The 16,934-nt window shown below is 43.0% G+C and overlaps 1 protein-coding gene across 1 annotated transcript in view; it reads right to left on the bottom strand.

Moving 5' to 3' along the window:
- LOC125953375 (pericentrin) overlaps positions 1 to 16,934 on the bottom strand; it is a 465,615-nt gene that overhangs the window by 118,083 nt on the left and 330,598 nt on the right. The window lies entirely within an intron of this gene.

Here is a 16,934-nt window from a genome sequence, read left to right as displayed (position 1 = left end):
AGTGATGGAGAAATGGCCTCCTTCCTGGTTTTCAAGGTTACAAACCTTCGAATGGCCACGCGAACGTCCGGACACTCCAATTTCGCACGAAAACCCCCTCTCTCTCTTTCACGGCACGGCGCCACTGTTTTCCTTCTTACCGATTGGCGACGGGTTTTTGATGAGATAATCGCGAGCAGCGTCACGGCGAAGAGAGTTTCGCTCGCGTGCGCGGATCTCCTTCGATCACGGTTGTAGGCTCGCATGTCCGGCTCTCTGCCAGCCCGGACGCCCGCGGTACGGGAACGCATCCCGAGTAACGGTCGCGGCGGTACGAGTGTGCGAGACGACGATCGCTTCAGAGAGCATATTTTCGCGCCGGATCTGGGTCAATCTTTATATAATTGTTATAACCTGTTGATTCGCGAGTTGGCCTGGCTCGTTGGGGAGGGTTGGCGAGCGGTTCCGAGCATCGAGCAGCTCTCGCGTTTTACTCGAGGAAACGCACGTTGTGTAGTGTGGCCGAAGAGATGAAGATTGAACATTCGCGTAGAGCCATTACGTGATTCATGAACTACTTCGTCGCGAAGCGAAATCCTCCCTTTTGGGTTGTCCACCGCCACGCGCCATGGTCAATGTGTCATGGATCAGCACTCCAGTGAGGAGCGTACCCGCAAGAGCCCCGGGCATTCGCGTGAGCTCGGAATCGGAAGAAACTGCCAACAACCGCGAGAAGCTGCGGCGAAGTAGGAGTTGGATGATAAAAAACAACGCTGTTTATTTTGTTTTCTCGTTGAAGGCGCGAGGTAGCTAAAACACTCATAAACTCACACACACACACATATACGCGTACGATCTGGTTGGTTAAAAGTGCGTTCGAGCATGGAAATTCCCACTTTTGGCGACGGATCAGGACCTGATGATGATTCAGGCTCATCAGGCCAAGGTGAACGATGATCACCAACCGGGATATCAATCGTTGGATCAAGCAATGCGATTTGTAGGTCGAATTGGTGAGGTACAGATTGGGCCAAGTGTTTTAGATGATAGTTTCGGGGAGAAATAGGCAGCGACAGCACAAAAGTGCGTGCTTTTTTTCTCCATTCTAATATTTACTTTGCGCCACTTGCAGTTTCATTTCTTTATTGCAATTTAATAATGCAATAAGCTGATCCGTTCAGGAGTATTGTGAATTTTACGTTTGAAAACAATGGAAGCAAAAGTGATCGAGGTGCTGATTTTTTAAATATCGTGGATTATAAACATGACTCAATGTATCTATTTCGAAGCTGTTTTCCCATAACTTAAGTTTTCTCCAAAAATCTGTGTCCATCGTACGTTAAAAAACAACTAGACCGATCGATTTGAAATTTTGAACACTTTATGCGCCAACTACAAGCCAAAGTAGCTCCGATCAGTTTCTATAAAAAATGTTACACATTTTTTTAAAAATAATATTGCAACACTCTTTTTCTTAAGCAAGAACATAAAAAAGCATTATTTTTCAAACCCAATTGTTACAAAAAAATGGAAAAATGGAAATTCAAGAAACATTCAATGATACTCTCTAAAATAAACTTTTAATCTAACTAAAGAGCATTGATTTGCTTGTCTCAGATACTTCAGCCACTGGGCTACGATGGACAACGCACTAAAAGTGCATTTTTGAAGTCAAGTCTGTATGTGTTTTGCACATGTTCTTGCAAAACGTGCCTCAATCCATGACCAACTGAGTATAAAAAATTGTAGTTTAGTATGAAAATCAAGCAAAGAAAACTACAGTTGAAAGGTATAGTCATAAAAAATCCTCCAAAATGATAGATAGTCGCCCATAGATGGTCGTCGGCTTTAAGAATGGTCTCAAGAAAATTTCTTTCCAAAGATGGCTAAGGGTACTTCTCTCGAAGATAGTTGGACGGAAGTAATGGTTCTCGTCAAGAGGGTGTCAATCCCCTGCTGCTGCTGCTGCTGCTGCTGCTGCTGCTGTTGCTGCTGCTACCGCCACCGGTTCTTTGCTCAATTTAATAGCGATTACTTACACCCGCTACACCGTCCACCAGCCCATCGCTCACTTGCTCCCTCCCTTGCTCGGTGACAGCACGTGTCGTGCTAGATTAAGGGCTTTTCATACACTCTTTTTTACGCCTTCCCTGCTGTGCACCATCGTCTAGATCCTTCTGGCGAGACACCTATCCCGGTGGGTGGTTCGATTACATTAAACAAATTAGTCCAGGGAACTGGCCGCCGGTCGCACCGGAATCGATCGGTTCCTTCGATGAAGTGGCCATTTAATGCCGCTCTCGAATCTCGATTGATTTTCTACCAGTACACGCTGCTGACCGGGGAGAGGGGAAAAGTGGAGGACCCCAATCAATCGCATAATGTGGCTATGGGAATCATAGTTTGTCGCGCACAAATCGCATTTTAATGAGCACAAATCATGCATCAGAAGGAGGCTCTGGGTGGGTGCCGGCATTGCTCCTCCTGCCGATTGTGCCGATTGCTCAATTTAACCTCAACTACTACTATTATCGAACTGTCACGCGGGGACGGAGTTTCTTTCCGTTATGCTCGAAATCGATTGTTTTGCTTCGAAACGGAAAATACCTCCGAATTCCTGAGTGCTCCAGCCTTCAAGGTGCTTCAGTATCCTCCCCCCAAAAAAAAACATTCGCCTTTCACTCTTAATTGGTGTCCGATCGTACCATCACGCCTCGAAACAAACACAAACAACATTCGCTCGGTGATTAAAGGGAAAAAGGCAGCAACGATGGTGGTTCGCAGGCCTTCCGCTCGCTACGGTGTGGTCTACTGATCGGCCATCGGCCATTCCAGGTCGGAATCTGATCGGAATCATGCCGGTGCGTTCCTTCAGAAGGAGGAGGAGGAGGAGGAAACATTCCGATCATCGAATCGGTCACCGGTGTTGTCGCTAGAGGACGAGCCGCTGTCGCAGATTACATCGACGCGCCCACGAGTCACGAGCGATCATGGTCCGGAATGACGGACGGAAATCGATCAAAAGGATTCCTGCACCGGACTGGTGACTGGAGGCTGCTGCTGGCGATTAGATCGCGAGAGAGAGACCTCGGAAAGTCCGACATCGTTCTGGCGTTTGATGATTGTACACGTGACTCATGTGATTGAAGACCTGTCTTAAGGCGCCGGCAAGGCACGAACATCCAACACAAGAGCCTCAATATCACACTCGACCCTCGCCCGGTGTTCAAGGGATTATCAATGGGACATAATGTTTCACCCGAAAAACCGGGGAGTGCCAGCTCCACCAGCTCCAAGTGATTAGACTGTAGCAAACATTTTGGCAAAAAAAGATAACGAGCAAGGCGCGGCCGGACCCGGTGTCCGGCAGGACCAGAACCCGGGGGTCTCTTCTTATCAGCTCTAGCAGCGTCTCGGGTCTCGCGACGGGACTGGCGCCTACCGCCAATTCGCCATCAATCGCGTGATAAGGCGACGAGTCTGACGAGTGACCAGCGACCACGAGCGATGTCGCTTCCACCTTTTTTTTCTTTTCTTTTCCCCCTCCTAAATAGAACACTCTCTTTCATTTCCCCTCACCCGGGGCTGACGTAACGGGGTGTTGCCGAGGTTTTCGACTTTGAGCCGCGCCGGTACTGTTTTGGGAAAGCATGGGAAACCCCATCATTAAACGGTGAAGTCCCCGGTGTTGTTCCTTCAGCGCTCCAAGTGATGCTGGACGGTCCGATGCGGGATCGATCGAACGGTTTTGATGGTTCGTTTTAATCGACGATTGGTCTGTCGATTCCCGGGGTAATGGTTTGCGCCTCGGCAGTCTGATGATCGCGCGACATTTGAAAAAAGATTCGTCTACACCAGCACCAGCAGGTCATGCTTCCTTTCTTTTCCATGCTTTTTCGATGCTGTGGGATGTGGTCGCCCGTTAACAGTCGGAATGCGATTTAATGGAGATCTATTGGTTTAGCACTGAGGGGATCAATGGCCAGGATTCGTTTGCGATGCGTCTTCAACGTGCGATCGAACGAGCGATCGTGGTACCATTGGTGCCGTTATCTCAAGCTGAGGGTTACGATTAGAAAACGAAAGTTTGGAATTACTATTTTACGTAAGCCAGACAGGGTATCTGGTATGTTCCTGTCCCTTTGATGTCACAATCAGATCAGATAAACAACACAGACAGAAATGGCAAAACACTCCCGATCGCTCGCAAGCAACGGATTCGATTTTAAACTTCGAATCGAATTCAATCCAAAAAAATGATTTAAAAAACCAAACGTACGGCTCGTCCGTCCTTATGTATGTTAAAAATAAAAATAAATTAAAAACGAATGCCTTATGCGAAAGAAATCATATTCCATCCCTCAGAACAATCGTTTCGATCGCGAAACGAAATCTCTTCCGTTTTCGGCGTCTTTGCGTTTCGAATCAACAATGGATTCTAAACATAACCGACAACGATGATGTACGTCCACCACTGGCAGCGATCACCACAACAGAAAGAAAAATAAAAACCCTCACGCCGGAGAATGTGTGCGTGTGTTCATGACTGGAATTAGCAAATTATTTTCATTTTCATTCACCGGAGTTGGATTTGTCACACGCAACGTGACCTCCTCCCTGCGGTCTGTCCCCGCACGCCGGTGTTACTGTTACTGGATTGGTTGGAGTTTTTTTTATTTGTTGTTGTTGTTGTCGTCTGTTTCCCCTTTACTTCCTCACCTAAAACGGAAGTGAAACAACAGCGCGTTAGTGTCAGCGTGTGCACCGTTCCACCTGTTCTCCATTGGTCGACGCGACATAACATAATGGGACGGTTTGAGGGAAGAGGGTGAATGGTGTACGGTGTGTGTGGGGAACTTCAATTTCACTTTCAGTGCTAGAGCGGCCCCGTACAGCCGACACTGGTGCGGGCTAATGGAATGTGAGCGGATTTGAGCGCGGTTTAGGTTTTGGGTTTTCAGTTCTTTCACTTACTCGGATTAATGTTGGATGCGTTTGCGAGATTTTTTTTTTGAGACTGTTTTCCTGTTGCTTGTGATCGCATTTATCAAACAGTTGGTCGTACGTCGAAATGGTACACCATAGTTATGGAAATGAAAGTTTTATAGAAAAATAATTTCTTCCCTGAAAATAGAAGATTAATCTCACCTCGGTGACAGATGATATGAGATTGTTTATGAGAGATAATCATTCCTGACTATCGAAAAGATTTCGAGTATCTTAATGCAAGATAATATCTGCATTCTTAACAGTGAACATTGTAGTCTCTCAAGTTTTGGTTTTTGCAGCGTAAATTATTTTTCTGCTTGATTATTTGCTCAAAAACTGTTGTTATAACATGTAATAGTGCTTACGATTGTACGTTTAACTACGGAACGTTTAACTATGGAACAGATTTAAGAAAATGGCATTTTAAACAACCACCAAATAGCACGGGAAATGTTGTTTCAGTATTTTTGATAGTTGTGCGAATTTTCCCATGGTTAAATATGAACCAGATTTATCATCTTGCAAGGGTCCAGGATGAGCAATTCATTAATATTAATAGTATAATTAAATAACTTATAACATAAATTCAAAATAAGATGGTTAGCAATCTAACGCAACTTTCCAAACAAAAATATGATTTACTAAATCCAGCTTTACTTGTGTCTTTGCGATAAAATTTCCCAATATCGAATCGTTATCGTGTATATTGCTTTCTGATTGCTTAGTTGCAGTTGGATTGAACATAAATAGGGCCCAAACAGATGAGGTCCAAAACGATCTTTTACTTCGTAGTTTTATCACAACTCAACTAAGCTTCAATTTATATCTATTGAATCAAAAAAGGAAAATTGTCAATCAACTGACTTTCAGTTAAATTACGTGAATTGTAGAGAATTTGTTGAGGCTGAGGTGTTTGGTTGATTGGTTTACTTTAGATTATTATTGCCTTTCCCACATACCAACGCTGCGATGCATGCCTACTTGGTATGCTTCTCCTGGATGTGGTTTTTGGGTGAAAAAAAAAAACATCTACCATAAAATCCGCACAGTAAAAGTGCATTCGGCGCACCGAGGCCCAGACAGCGGGTTTTAAATTCGCATAAAACCATCCATTTCGCGCGACACGTCACGCTGTGAACTGTGAAAATATTATTCCCCGTCCCCGGGAAGGTGTTTGTTTTAATGATTCTGAGCGATGAGCGAGCGAGTGGCCAGCACCGCGGTGGACACCAGAATCATTCATCGAGATGCGGTTCTCAGTGACGTGCCCTGTCCGGTGGCGTGGCGTGTACGTGGTACTTAAAGATGAAATTATCTCAAAACCACAAAACGGCATTTACGCGCCCCACGACCTGTCAACAAGCAGCGCCTGCCATAGCGAGCAAAGTAGCTGCACCGTACGGTCGTGCGATCCGTTTTTACGATGTGTACACATTAAATCATCAACCGCTTTTCTCCCTATTCCCCTCCATCGGTGGGAAGAAGTGGTGATCGCGGCGCCGCAACAACATGCGATAAATTTTGCTTCGCTTTTCCGTCCGTGGACGCGCCTTTCTGATAATGTGTTGGTATTGGATTTGGATTCTTGTCTTGTCGTAGCGCGTGATTGTTTTCCGTTTTCTTTTTTCGATTTTCACCTTTTCTCGCTGTCTACCGTAATGCATTTTCCCGGTCTGCATTCTTACAATTCGTGGAGATATGCGCCCGAGACGTGACACAAAACAATCGCGATGGGGTTTTGTGCAAACAGCAAAAAACAAAACCGATAAATCCTACATTTGGTGTACCAGTGATCGTCCCGATTCCGCGAGTAGACCTCAATCTTCCGCTCTAGCCGCTCCCACAGTAAACACACAGTAGAAAAGGAATTGTTGCTGGCGGTGCAATGCGAACGCTATACGCACTTGCAGCGAAGGCATTGGTCGCATTGATTCCCGTTTGAAAGTTCTCATTTTTCATTCGACCGACTTATCCTATGTGGACTGCAGGTGGTCGGCACTAAAGGTTGGAGTCATCATACATATGTGCCGCATGCGCATCGTTCGAGTTGATTGAGGCATAAGCGCCACACCTTTGTGATTTCCGATGAGCAAACGAAAAACACGAGGGTTGCGCTTGACCGTAACGAAATGATAGTCACCGATAGGAAAAGCGTAGGGGAATGTATTTTTTTATGCATAGGCTCTGGTGCATGATAAGCTGTTCGTTTTGTGAATGGACTGTCGATGAATGTGACAAGAGACAGACAAGAGAGAGAGAGAGAGAGAGAGAGAGAGAGAGAGAGAGAGAGAGAGAGAGAGAGAGAGAGAGAGAGAGAGGAGAGAGGAGAGAGAGAAGAGGGAGAGAGAGAGAGAGAGAGAGAGGGAGAGAGGGAGAGAGAGAGAGAGAGAGAGAGAGAGAGAGAGAGAGAGAGAGAACTTGTCGTTTGCTTGTAGGACTTGTTCTTCTGAACCTAAGCTTTAAATGATTTTAATACAATAGTAAATTTAAAATAGCGGTTAGACAATTATGGTTAAGTATAATGATGAAAAAAAGCTACCATCCATAACAATGTTATAAAACACCGTTTGTAAAACTCAATATTCTCAAACAATTATATAACTTTAAGACTGTAATAACGATATTTAAGCAGAAAGCAAGTATATGAATGGGCTGAAACAAAAATAAACACTTACACGAATCTTTTTACCATGCTGCTTCGCCTTCTCTGGTGAACGCCGAGTCTACAAACGTTGTTTAAACAAGTGAAATGGCGATAACACATCCACAAGCGCAGAATAGCGCAGCCCGTCCCGTAACAAAAGCAAGGCCAAACGGCCATGGTATGGAATGTAACGTTCGGATACAATAGGAGGCATACATGTTCGAGTACACTGTGCAAGGCGAATATTTTATGTTGAATTAATTAGGAAATCTAGAATTAACATAACGCATCCTTCAGTTATGCAGTGAATCAAATAGTTTTGCCGGGTTTATTTCAATGTTGCATCAATAAAAGATCTCCATCGGTATTGATACAATTTTCAAGGGCAAGATACATAATTTTTTCTTGAGGGTGTCGATATGGTTGCATTCGGTGTCGATATGGCTGTGGTGGGCCACGGAATGCTTATGACTGGTAGCTTAGCAAACTTCTGAATTTTGGGGGTGCTGGAAGGCGTGCAACCGGTTTGGTCTGTAAGTATCCCGTACACCAGCCCATTACACACCAGGGGAGCACCACCGTCCGTTGAGCAAGCATAACCACTCACCGATCGTGCGCATAGCACCCTGGAAGCAGATACAGCATTACATTCTTTAAAGAATGGGTCAGTTGGAAACGGTTTAAATCTCGTTGTACTCACGAGGAAGGTAGTGTTTGATTAAATGCAGTGGTACATTCCTGATCAGTGAGCAGCTCGTAATCGGCTTGAAACGGCAAACCATCTGATACATTCATCGTATTTGGGTCCCATCCAACAACTACACATTTTGTACGATTCGTGGCAGATACCGCAATCGCCGTGGTCGATATGGTAGCATTTCGGATATGATCAAATTTTAAGTAACTCGTTATAATAGCCACATCGTTCGCTAGGGTCGTCGGATTGAAACCGCTGTGTAGTTTGTAGCTTACATACGAGTAACCTGCTACATCGGAGATTCCAAAGCCAGCAAAAACCTCTATCTATCAAAGAAATTTGAGCAAAATGATTTAACAAAAATACTGGCATAATTTTAAAAAAAAATCTCAAACGTACGATCGTTATGTTTCCTGCGCTTAACAAGGCGGACGCAGATGTAAGAACCTCGGTTTTGCTAATGATAGCGCCAACGATAGAAAAATATTGGTTGCCACTGGATATAGTAATTAACGCAGTGAAGGGTTGATATGCAGCAGTTGCGGTCACTCCACTAATAATACGACCAACTTTGTTACCGCCGTCTGATGGTAGGTTGCTCTGCTCTTCGATTTCAGTAGTATCAGTGGATCCTACATCACCATCCTCCTGTTGAGCCTTTGCGAAATATGCACTCCAGAGCACCAACGCCAACAAGACGAGTTTTGCACATTGCTTCATCGTAGCACTAGCGATCATTTCCAACTTTTCCAATTTTACTGATGAAAGGAATGAGATTCGGACGGTATTTTATACCAAATCGGTAGTTTAGAGAACACTCTCAATGGTATTGGCGACCGATGGCAGCGGAACAGCTGTACGCACAATCTGCAACCCTTGACACAGAATACGCTTTTCGGTTTTCAGTCTGGCTTTTCACAACAAAGCCACGCCTTCGGCTGATGTCCACTGAGTGGTTTTGAAGCCAGGTTAACGGCGCTAAAATGCTGGTTTGTTTTAACAAAAATTTTATAAAAATCTCACTGCACATTGCGATTCGGGAGATTTTCCTCGCTCATTTTGCTGGTTTGAACATCGAATAGACTCGTTGCATTTGCGTGGTTGCCACTGATTCGGAGGTTATGCAAATGCGTTAAAATTCAACGGGACGAAATGCTAGGGAGAAGAAAGGAGAACTAGACAGTAGATGGTAGTTATGATAGACGACTCAATTCCACAACGTCTCAAGGTTGCGAAACAGTTATACAAAACAATTACCAAGAGACGGTAGAGTACCGATTCGCAACATTCAAAACGCTAGATTCTCTGAAGCCTTGCATAGAAGTCACTTGCATAGCTAATTATTCATATGTCCTTATAGTGAGCGTTATTGACATATTAAAATAGTTGTTGTATTATAATAAATACGCATCAGAAATAAAATGCACCTCATCTGCACTTGCTATCGAAATTCGGGTGTTTTTTTTTTGGTTTACATCTGTGTTTGCTAACAAACACATGTTCTAACGATCTTGTTTTAGTGTGTCAAGGTTCCGACAGCCTTGAAACGACCCGTTCGGCATGTAACTCTCAACGTGCGATCCTGGCGAATGGATGATTGTCTTCTAAAAAAAAATGAATTCGGATCAGATTTTGTGAAACATGCATTCCGAGGGACTACAATGCTATATGAGTGTTTTCAACATATTCAACATAATTGTTTGTAAACAGCGTTTACAATCGGTTTTACACTCAGCGGACGTACAAAATGTTTGACACAAGCGATAAACGATTTGGCATTACACGTTGCTGTTACGCAGGTTTTACTCTTTATGTGGCACAACCATTTTAGTCATACCGCTTCACCAAACGCTTGAATCGTTGAACGCTGTTTAAACAAGTGACATGACATTAGCTCATCCACAAGCGCAGAAGATTGTTTCTCGAAGACAGTTCCGCAGCAAAAGTAATGCCTAATGGAAAAGTGCGAATACCCTTAAAAGTAGATTTGTATGAATAGCAATACATCTGAACCACATGTCTTAGTAAAAATTATGTTGAACATTCATCAATCGAATTAATTAGCAAATGACGTTTAAAAGATTAAATCTTTGCCTCATCGAAGCATTCGGAGCAGACGATGCATATGAATCAATATGCAGTGATTCAAACAGTTTTATCGGATTTATTTAATCGTTGCTTCAGTAAAAGATCATCATCGGTACAATGTTTAAGGGCACGATACGTAATTTTTTCTGGGTGGTGGGACATTCGAAGGAGATGAAACATACGAAGGTGGTGGAACATACCAAGGACCTGAGATGACCGGTAGCTTAGCAAACTTTTGAGCTATCGGAGGATTTGCTGTAGTGCAACCTGTTTGGTCTGTAAGTATCCCGTACAACTGACCGTTGCATACTAGGGGAGCACCGCTGTCAACATAGCAAGCAAATCCACTCACCGCACGTGCGCATAACATCCTGGAAGCATAAACGAAAGACCGTTCTTCAATTTACTTGTCTTTGGAAAACCTTTGGGATTAAATAGTACTCACGAGGGAGGTAGTGCTTGATGAAATATAGTGGTACATTCCTGATCAGTGAGCAGTTCGTATTGGGCTTGAGATATAATGTTAGTGTAGTCATAATCCGATGTCTGTCCATATCCAACAACTACACATCGTGTGCGATTTGTGGTAGATACTACAATCTCTTTGGTGGCAACGGCTATGGGATTCACGTTTGGTGCTCCTGCGAAGGTGCCATCAATATTTATGATAGCCACATCGTTCGCTCGGGTCAGCGAAACGAAATCTTTGTGTACTTCAACGCTTGCATATCCGTAAACTTTTGCATTGTTTATATCTGGATTACTGCCAGCAGCCACAATGATCTGCAGATAAATTAAAGCAAAATGATTCAAATAATGCTGGTACATCTTTACATTTATGTTCCTGAAACCTACCGATGTTATGGTTCCTGCGGCCGCCAGAGCGGATGCAGCAGTAAGAACCTGGGTATTGCTAATAATAGCGCCACTAAAGTAAAATATATAGTTTGCAAGACCAGACACAGCGTAAAGTTGGTTCGCGCTAGTTGCGTTCACTCCTTTGAACAACCGGCCAGCTCTGCTACCGCCTGATGTTTGGTTGGTTCCATTCTGCTCGTCGAATTCAGTAGTATCAGTGGATCCTAAATCACCATCCTCCTGTTGAGCCTTTGCCAAATATGCTCCGCAGAGCACCAACGCCAACAAGATGAGCTTCACGGTTTCTTTCATCGTAGCACTACTGATCACTTACAAGATTGACTGATGAAAGGATGGAAAAACGGTCGGTATTTTATATCCAAATCAGTGATTTGGTGTTCACTCTCAACCAGTACACACACCTACACTTTCGCGAGTGCTTGAACACAGACTAATCGATTCCATAGCGGCCGCTGTCAGCAAAACAGCTGTACGCACAATTTGCAGAGCTTGAAACAGACCACGGATTCTCAGAAATCAGTTTGGGTTTCCTCAACTAAGCTACGTTTTTGGCGGATGTGTACCACGAGGTTTTGAGACCACGTCAGTCATTTAATAGAAAATTGCTTCCATTCTTTCCTGCATTGGTGCTGAAGCTCTACGTTTTGTTTGACAAAATTTTTTGAAAAATATAGTGGCTGCATATTTCGCTTCCGGGGAATTTTCTCACTCCCGTTTTGCTCATTGAAACGTAAGATTCATTTGCGTTATTTCCATTGGTTCATGGGTTATTCAAATGCGTTCGATGGGAGAAAATAATTTATTTCTTATAATTTATTTGCATTGGAATCAACAAACCACCGAAATTGTTCGATTTTTAGAATTCTTCATGTGTTGATGTTACAAGCACTTTCCGGATACGTCCTTCGGGCAAAACAACGAGTCATTGTTTGCCGTAGCGATGGAATACCTACATATGTTTAAAGAGTTCATCGTACTGTATACTGTTTCTAAAAGAAAGAAAGAAAAAAAAAAAACAAAATCTGAGGCACGGGGTAACGCTGTGAACATCGCATTGGGAGCTACGAGCTCTGTTTGCACTACTGATACATGTTTGTGGCTGTCAACAACCGCCGCACGCCTAACTTGCAACACGTTATTAGAAAATCAGTATTAGTCGTGAAAGGAAAACTATCGGTTGATTGTCGATTTCACGTCAAATCTGAAGTATGGCCACATCAACAGGAGGCTTCATTTGATTTTGCTGCCCACAGTGCGATCCATTTTGTGTTATTCATACGCATCAATCTCTTGCTTCCAGATTCTATGAGTTGTCTATCCTTCTCTATTGACTTAAATGTAATAAGAATAATTACTTCAGTCTTCCTATGAACAACATTGCGATCATACATTACGACCATACATTGCGACCATACATTGCGAACAACATTGCGACACATATCAGGTGCGTATACAAATGAAGTCTCTGCGTTTATATGCAGAGACGATTATTGTGAATCGCTAACTTAATCGTCTCTGATTGGTGCACGTAATCTGATTTTACTCTTTCACTATTACTAAATACGCATCAAAGTATATTTACGTCCATCTCCGTATGGTGGATCTATTGCCGAAATCTCTTACACCTTCACTATTGCAATATTTCATTTGCTGCTTATCTTGGTTTTGCTTCCAGTATTGGTATAATCTGGCAGTATTGGATGTGGGGTTGTCTTCCAGTCTTTTCATTATTCTGCTTCAACCGAGTACAACGCGCTGGATCTGTAATTGATATTTGAACATGTGAAATAGCACTAACACATCCACAAGCACAGAAGTTGCCATAATGAAAGTAGAGTGGTCTGAAATAGATGTTCCAATTTCGGGTACAATATAAAAGACGAATAAGTTTGAATTGAAATTATTAGGCAATGAACGTTAAAAACCTGTTATCCTGAAAACACAAACATGGAAAAAACTGTTCTCGTCGAGGGTATATGTAACGATGATTGCCACAAAACGCTAACACACACTTATCCCGGATTGACACGAATATTTTTTTTTTCATTTCCATCTTCTCTATTACTGATAGCGCAGCTATAGAAATTATCGTTTTGTTAATAAGGTTCCGGTGAGAAGGAGAATATTCAATTTTAATCTGAAAGCTGTTATGTGTTGTAGCATTACCGACACGCATTGTAGCGGCATTTAAGCGAAAAACGCGTATATGACACAATTGACACAAGCGTAAACGACTACTGTTTATGTGACACGGCTCTTTTTTGGCTCGTTGTACGCTGTTTAAACAAGTGACATGACGTCAGCTCATCCACAAGCGCAGAAGATTGCACCGAGATACGCAGTAAAAATAAAGTCTAACAGAATGGAATACTTCATAGTAGATTTGTATGAATAGCAATACATTTGAACCAAATGTCTTAGTAAAAGTTATATATTTCGTTGAACATTAATCAATCGAATTAATTAGCAAATGACGTTTAAAAGAGTGAATCTTTGCCTCATCGAAGCATTCGGACCAAATGATGAATATAAATCAATATGCAGTGAATCAAACAGTTTTGTCGGATTTATTTAATTGTTTCATCAGTAAAAGATCATCATCAGTACAATGTTTAAGGGCACGATACGTAATTTTTCCTGGATGGTGGGACATACGAAGGTGGTGGAACATACCAAGGACCTGAGATGACCGGTAGCTTAGCAAATTTTTGAGCTACCAGCGGATTTGCTTTACTGCAACTTGGTTGGTCTGTAAGAATCCCGTACAACTGACCATTGCATACTAGGGGAGCACCGCGGTCAACACGACAAGCAAATCCACTCACCGCACGTGCGCATAACATCCTGGAAGCATAAACGAAAGACCGTTCTTCAAATTACTTGTCTTTGGAAAATCTTTGGGATTAATTTGTACTTACGAGGGAGGTAATGCTTGATTGAATAAGATGCTACATTCCTGATCCGTGAGCAGTTCGTATTGGGCTTGAGATATAATGTTAGTGTAGTCATAATCCGATGTCTGTCCATATCCAACAACTACACATCGTGTGCGATTTGTGGTAGATACTACAATCTCTTTGGTGGCAACGGCTATGGGATTCACGTTTGGTGCTCCTGCGAAGGTGCCATCAATATTTATGATAGCCACATCGTTCGCTCGGGTCAGCGAAACGAAATCTTTGTGTACTTCAACGCTTGCATAGTTGAACACTTTTGCTTTGCTGACATATGGATTACTGCCAGCAGATACAATGATCTGCAGATAAATTAAAGCAAAATGATTCAAATAATGCTGGTACATCTTTACATTTATGCTCCTGAAACCTACCGATGTTATGTCTCCTGCGGCCGCCAGAGCGGATGCAGCAGTAAGGACCTGGGTGTTGGTAATAATAGCGCCACTCACGAATACATCCCTGTTTACAAGACAAGACACAGCGTAAAGTTGGTTCGCACTAGTTGCGGGCACTCCATTGAATATTCGACCAGCTCTGTTACCGCCTGATGTATGGTTGGTTCCATTCTCCTCTTCGAGTTCAGTAGTATCCTACATCACCCTCATCCTGTTGAGCCTTTGCCAAATGTGCTCCCCAAAGCACCAACGCCAACAAGACAAGTTTTGCACTTTGCTTCATCGTAACACTACAGATCACTTCCAAGATTTTACTGATGAAAGAATGGAAAATCGAACGATGTTTTATACTAAAACCGGAAATCTGGATTTCTTCTCCAATTGCAAATGCACGCACACCAACCCCATCTCTATAATGCAGATGGCCTGGTTCCACGAAGACCGATGGCTGAAGAACAGTTGTGCAACCATTCACGATGACGCAAAACTGCACTGGAGTTTCCATGCTCTGTTGTGCGTCAATGCCTCGAAATCCTTGAAACACCGCCATACGCCGAATTCGCAACGTGTTACCAAAACAAAAGTAGTATCACGATTGTCTACGTCGAGAGGACTACGAGCTAATTGAGGATTTCACACTAAAACCGAAAGCGTAAGTGCGGCCACACCACAAGCAAGCATTTGATATAGCTGCCTACAGTTTGATCCTTTTTGTGCTATTCCTTCAAAAGCACAAAAGCTGCCGTAACGGAAGTTTAGGCAAAAGCCCATGGTCTGAAATGCAAAGAACGAATACACTAGGAGCCATAGATGTTCGAATTGCGCGTACAATATGCAAATCAAATTACTTTGAAATGAATTTATTAGGCTATGGAGTTTGAAAGAAGTATGTTTAGTTTACAAAGTTAATGCAACGGTTTCGTCAGATTTATTTCATTGCTATATCTTTAAAAGATCATCTTCAATATGCTTCAAATGTTTTAGGGGAAAAAAACGTGTTTTTTCTGTGTGTTGGTGATATGGTAGCATAAGCATAGCGGTTTGTAAAACTAATGGACAGAAGAATGGGTTTTGATAAGTTCTGACTCACACTCCTGATTAGTAATCAGTTTCGTTTTAGATAAGTAACCATTGATAATAATAACGGATCACGACTAGCTACCTCGCCAACGGTAATTCATCCCTTTGCAGGGTAATCCATTGCTAAGGTCAGTTACTGGGGAAACTCTAACGATAACCTATGGGTGGGAGCCCTCCGATGGGTATCCCATCGCACCCCATCTTTGTCGTTGTTGTCCTTGTTGGCATTGTCTCTCTGCTGCGAGGATTGTCCCTTCACCATTGCCACAGACGATAGCAACAGCTGTCGTCTCTCGGAATAGGTGTAGTCGATGCCGATTCACAAAATTCCACGCGCTGGTTTCTCTGAACATCAATTGAACTCACTTGCATTGCTATTTATTCACTTTTATTATAGTAAACTTTTTATAATAAATATAATGTAGTATAATAATGAATACGAATAAGAAACAAACCGTACATCACCAGCAGTAGCCATCGAGAGGGAAGGGGGGGGGGGGGGGGTTGGAGGTTTCTTAGGATTGTCCCTGTGCTTGCTAACAAACACATGTTGTAACGTTCTTGTTCTTGTGCGTCAAGGTTCCGACGCCCACGAAACACCGTCAAATGCCGAACTCTCATCGAGCGATCATGGGAATTGGAAGATTGCTTTCGAAATAAAAGTTGGGTTTTGATTTTGTGAAACATGCATGTATACCAAGGGACTGTAATGCTGTAGACTGCACAGTGTTTACTGCTTCAATTGGCTGGAATGATCACCCTGTTATGATCTGTCGGGGAGCGAATCCTGCAAAGACGAACTGCAGCCGATGGAGATGCGAGCTTCGTTGGGGTAAACATGGTGGGTTTTGGCTCTGCTTCCTGATGACTGTGTTTGTAGTTTTGCAGATGGTTGTCCTGCTTCCGATTACGCAGGTATTCTATGCCTAGCGATAGAGAACGTATCGCTGGCGTATCACTACACGTCGCTTACACACACTCGTCCAGGATTGATGAGCGATATTTAGGCGAAAAACGCGTATATGCATCGTGCGGAACGCAAACAAATAATTAGATTAAATACTCATCTATTTGGTGATTTTTCGAGGCTTTAGACTTCGGTTTCGAGTGGCTAACCGAAGCGTAAAACCTAAGCGTAAAAGTAAAATGTAATGCCAAATCATTTATGCTTCGTGTGGCGTGGTTGAACTATTAATAGTTTTACATTGAAATCGCGTACAATTAGG

This window comes from Anopheles darlingi, chromosome 3 (assembly GCF_943734745.1).
Source record: "Anopheles darlingi chromosome 3, idAnoDarlMG_H_01, whole genome shotgun sequence".
Taxonomy (NCBI): domain Eukaryota; kingdom Metazoa; phylum Arthropoda; class Insecta; order Diptera; family Culicidae; genus Anopheles; species Anopheles darlingi.
This window is presented reverse-complemented; position numbering and strand designations above follow the sequence as displayed.